The following is a 5,650-nucleotide window of genomic DNA, read 5'->3' on the forward strand; positions in this document are numbered from 1 at the left end:
GTCAGATGAGTAGCCGGGGCCTTAGGTAGCTCCATATGATCATCAGTGGCTTTGCCTCTTTCTGTTCTCACCTTAGTTAGGAACCCATATAGGGTTCATCCGTAGTCTCAGAGGCTGGTCTCTGGGCACAAATGCTGGTGGTTGACAAGGGTTTTGGCCTTTAGTAGAGAGAAGTTCTCTACAGAAATTTTCATACAGATGGATGAATTCCTTACACACATACACACCAATGAAATCTCTCAGTATTACAGGTGGCAGTGTTTCAGGAAATAAATGACAAAACTAAGCTTTTTATATGGCTTCACTTGGAATCAGGCCTTTCAGAATCAGTCCTTTCATTTCTAAAATGGGTGATACACCAAACAAAGTTTGACAGGTGCTAGGCCTTGGCGTCCTGCCACGGTGTGCTATTTAAACTGATCGAGCAAACTTGTTCACAGGGCACGCTTGAAGCTCTGCTTTGCCCCAACTACTGAGACTACAGGGAATTTACCACACTATACTGTCTATTTGTGTATATGTTTGAAAGTTTCCAGGTTAGAAAGGTCAAATTTTCCCTTTGTGTCTGGTGGTATTGGAATGTTGGAAGGCTACAAGCCCTTTGGAGATGGGGCTTAGAGGAAGTTGAGTCGGAGATACCTTTAGTTTGGGTTTAGTGGGATATATTTGTGTTCTTTTGTAGTTTCTTTTGTGTATAGTGGCGTTATCTCTATCCTTCTGGAGCAGGAGTGGCTTTGAAAAATACTCCTACTGCCTAGTGTCCTGACTTAACTGGCATCAAGACACAAAAGTGTTGCTCAGAAATCAAATCATGATATTAAGGTATCTGTCTCATGGCACACGGTTGGAAAAGCAGTGCAGTCTGGAAAATCCTTCTTATCACCAGATGTGTAAAATAATACGTTCTTCCTATAAAATTCAATTCTTTGATGCCTTTTCAAAATTGGAAGTTTTCTCCTAATCAGGAATACAAGAGAATATGCAAGTATACATGTACTTCTTATTTTAAATCCTTTTAAAAATAAGGATTGTCCAAAATCAAAGTTAGAAGATTTTTTTGGTAAAAACAGCCCCAATGTATTTATTTAATACATTCATCACAAGGGCTCAAACCAGAGACTTAATTTAAAAAACAGAAACAAAGCAAAAATGACACCACAGCTTAAGACACAGAGTCCTAGACAGAAATGACGGAGAGGACAGACCATCTAAGGAGAAAATAAAAAGACAACACAAGCAGAGAGGCTGGACAGTCAGGGTTCTTGGCTAGAGACCTGTTTTGAGCAGGTTTCTTGCACTTCTTAAAGGCTGTGGGGTTTTTCCAGAGCTCGGCAGCATGTGTGTGCGAAGGGCTGTCCATGTTGGGTTCTCCTAGCAGGCTCTGGATGGACGGCAGGATGGTCCTTCAGGATGTCCAGGCAGATGTCCCCCTGGATGTCCACACTGGGGTGGTAGCGGGGCATGAGGAACTTCCCTATGGGCGTGTTGTAAGGGTAGCCACTGGGGAGCTCCAGGGAGAGCCCATGATAGCTCAGGTCTCATGCACTACTCCAGCTGCTCCATGGATCATCCCCACCTATTTGAAAAGGTTGTCTGATTCAGGGAAGGCAGAAATTCCATCATGAGGGTCATCAGCTCCTGCCCTAGCCTCTTGCCCACGGGGCCGCCGGCAGCGACACCACTGAGCTTGACTTCTCTGAGGGCGGTGGCCACACTGGCAGCAGCCAGGTCATGGATCTGGGAGACCATCCGGGCGGCGTCGGCAGGAGACAGCAACTCAGAGAGCATGGCTGCAACCCAAACTTAGAAGATTCTCGTGTTGGTGGAGCTCAGACTGCTAAGTGGGTTACAAACAGCAAGGAAGCCTGTTTGTGAAGACACCGATTTTATGCATTTTATGCATAGAAACTAGAAATAATTTGAAAACGGAGATCAGTCATGCTAGAAGGAAGAATGACTGCTTTTCTATTTTCTCTTTGGAAATTACTGTAGAAAATAATTGTAATAAGAAGAGGTGATCAAAAAGTATGCTGCCAAAAAATGTAGGGATAAAAGCATTATAGGGGTATATCAAGAGTGAGATAAACTATGATTTATTGTATTTGCCAGCTTTTTAAAAATGTACTTTGATGTGATCTCTTTTCTAAGTGTATATTTAGAATGTATATTTATATATTAAAAGGTATATTTTTATATTTAATTTTAATTTTTATTTATAATATTCTTTTTCTTTAAGACACCCCCTCCCCAAATGGATAAACTCCAGGTGCTACAATGTCCACTGCTGCTTAGTTTTCTTCACTGATTCCTCCTTTTCTCTCTGATTTCCAAACATTGGAAAGCCCCAGGGCTCAGTTCTTAAACTCTTCCCTGTCCGGATTCACTCCCTGAGTATAGAGGTAGTCAAGGTTTAACCAGAGAGGCACAACCACAGTGGGATTGGGATTTATTGTTGGAATAAGACCTTATACAATTGGGAAGGAAGGCCTGGAAGGGGGCAGGAAGAGATGGGGGCAGAGTCCCTAACTAGGAAGCACTGGGGTGGGGGACAGAGTTGGGGCTTCCAGAGGCATATCCACCTGCTACTATGGGACTGTGGTAAGATGGAGAAGTCCATATGGAAGGCCATTGCCGCTGAGTCTGGTGGTGGGCTTGGGGCCACTATTGGCCAAGAGGGCCAACAGTTGGGAAGAGGAGTTGGATGCAGAGTGGGAGAGAAGGGCACGAGCTGGAGCTCAGCAGTACCTCTGTCAGCATCTAAGCACACACCCTTCAGAGAGTAGTGATGGCGGCTTCACTTCTGCCTTGCAATTTCATGCACATACCTTTTTTGGTCAGTACTAATCTGAAACCATACAAGGAAAAAGATTTTGGGATATATTTCAGTTTAGCCAAGTGAACACAGTTCAGAAGCACGTGCTACATAATCTCACTTTGTCTTATGGCTTTAATTCTACCCATATTCTGAGGATTCACAAATTTATAATCCCTGTCTGGTCTCCTCTGGAATACTGATTTATGTCAAATTCCCTCCTTAAATCACCACTTGGATATTTAGTAGACTTTTCAAACAACATATAAAAAAAAAAAATGAGCTCCTAATCTTCTTCCTTGAACCTTTTCTTTCCATACGCTTCCTCTGAGGTCCAGGTGTTCTGGCTAAAAATCTCGGGATTGCCTTTACTCCTCTCTCACACCCAACAAGTAATTGATCAGAAAATCCTGTTGGCTGTTCCTTCAAGAAATATCCATGACCTACTCCTTCTATTGTGGGCTGGAAAATTGCCCCCGCTCCCCAAGAGATTCATTCCGTAATCCCTAGAACCTGTGAATATTACCTGAAACGGCTTTAAAAGAGGCAGGTGTGGGGTGGGGTGGGTATTGGTTAAGGATCTTGAGATAGGGAGATTATCTGGATTATCCAGGTGAGACCTAAATATAATCACATGTATCCTTAAGGAGGAGGCAGAGGGAAATTTGGGGTCCCCCCCCCCGGGGAGAAGGGGATGTGAAGATAGGTCAAAGAGAGATTGGAAGATGCCAGCCTTGAAGATTGGAATTATGTGGCCGCAAGTCAAGGAATGCTAGAAGCTCCCAGAGGCAAGAAGTGGGGTCTAGAGAATGCACAGCCTTACTAACACATAGATTTGGGTCCAGTGATACTGCTTTTGGACTTCTGGACTCCAGAACCGAGAGAGAATAAATTTCTGTTGGCTTAAGCACCAAGTCTGTGATCATTTGTTATAGCAGCCACCAAAACCAATACAATTTTTTTACCATTTCCACTCTGGCAACCGTGTTGCAGAGCGCCACCATCTCTTGCTGGATTATTCCAGCAGCCTCCTGTCTAACTGACCTCTTTGCTTCTGTCATGGTCCCCCTCCCTATGGTCTGGTCTCAGCACAGCAGCTAGAGTATACCTTTAAAAATATAATTCAGGAGGTGCCTGGGTGGCTCAGTTGGTTGAGCATCCGACTCTTGGTTTCAGCTCAGGTCATGATCTCAGGGTTGTAGGATCGAGCCCCGTGAAGGGCTCTGTGCTCAGCAGAATCTGCTTGAGATTCTTTCTTTCCTTCTCTCTCTGCCCTTCCCCTGCTCACTCTCTCTAAAATAAATAAAATAAAATCTTAAAAAAAAGATGTTAAAAATGTAATTCAGATCAGGTCACTCATTTTTCAAAACCCTTCAGTTGTTTCCTTCTCATACAGAGTACAATATGCAGTTCTCATAATTAGCTTACAGAGCTCTAACTTGGCCCCTTTTTACCTGTCTGACTTTATCTCCTACATTCCACCATAGTAATATTAGCTTCCTTGATGTTCCTTGAGCATACCAGGTGTGTCACTGCCTCAGGACTTTTGCACTTGCTCTTCCATCTGCCTGCATTGCATCTCCCACCTCCCATGGGCTTACTTCTTCTCTTGATAGATGATAGTCCTTCTCTGACTACTCTTTTAAAAACACCAGGCATCCAACCTCACTCACTCACACGTCCTAATGCTCTTCCCTTCTTACTTCCTCCACAGCCATATTAAATTCTGACATATGTCTTCTTGCTGAGTTGTTTAATTCTCCACCCTGACCCATTAGAATGTAAGCTCTGTGAGGGTAGGGGTATCTACCAGGGTTTTTTTTCCCATGGTTGTATCCCCAATACCTACAAAGGTCTATGGCACAAAATGGATGCTGAATAGTATTTGTTGAAGGAATAAATTATCCAAGAATGCTTAGTTTTTTTAAATTTTTATTATTTGAGAGAGAGAGAGAGAGCATGAGGAGGAGGGGAGAGGGAGAGGCAGATTCCCTGCTGAGCAGGGAGCCCAACCCCGGGCTCAATCCCAGGACCCTGGGATCATGACTGGAGCTGAAGGCAGACGCTTAACTGACTAAGCCACCCAGGCACCCCGCTAAGTTAGTTTTATATTACAAACATTTTACTCCATTAAAAGGTCTTGCACTGAGTTATAATCAGCAATCACCCAACACATTCCTTGGTTTTATTCATATTCTCTGGAGATAGTAATGCTTCCACCTTCCCAAATGTCACTCTGGTCAGGGACTGAATCATATGTTGGATTCAGTTGTAATGTAAATAATGGGACTGTTGTGTGTCCCGGAAATCAAGGCCTCCTCTCCATTTCTGTGTTTCCCCCACTCCCCTACTTTAAACTGGAAGGAAGGACTCGAGTGGGAATTTGGTATTCCTTTAAGGGGTCTTCCCAATCCAATAGTCTTTGATCCTGGCTGTGGGCTTAATAAGCACCATTCCTCTCGTCCATCCGCCTCTTCTAATTCTTCCTCCCCCAGTCATTTCCTGTCACAGCAACCCTTTCAAAATTAAACTCCAATTCTAAAACAAATGAAGCAAAGGCAGGAAGGGGGGATGAATCACAGCATATGGGAACAGTTTTGTTTGAAAGCATGATCAGCAGTCTTTGCAAACAAGCTGTGACCATATGTGGCAGGGTGGGCGTAGAAGGAGTTGTAAAAGACAAGTGATAAACCCTGGTAAGTGAATTCTAAAGAGAAAGCCCATTAATGATTGGTTTGATAGTAAGAAGTGATACCTTGAAAGAAGTCTCTCTCTAAGGAGATATATATTTCTGTGCCTTTTTATAAATCGAAAGATTGCAAATAGGTGGCCTATAGT

General features: G+C 43.4%; 1 pseudogene; it reads right to left on the reverse strand.

The window, feature by feature from the left end:
* Nucleotides 1–1,253: 1,253 nt before the first annotated feature.
* Nucleotides 1,254–1,749, reverse strand: LOC112834910 (ubiquitin-conjugating enzyme E2 C pseudogene; annotated as a pseudogene).
* Nucleotides 1,750–5,650: the final 3,901 nt, after the last annotated feature.

Source organism: Callorhinus ursinus, unplaced genomic scaffold (genome assembly GCF_003265705.2).
Source record: "Callorhinus ursinus isolate GAN/ISIS: 27379988/994484 unplaced genomic scaffold, GSC_fseal_2.0 scaffold11, whole genome shotgun sequence".
NCBI classification, from domain to species: Eukaryota; Metazoa; Chordata; class Mammalia; order Carnivora; family Otariidae; genus Callorhinus; species Callorhinus ursinus.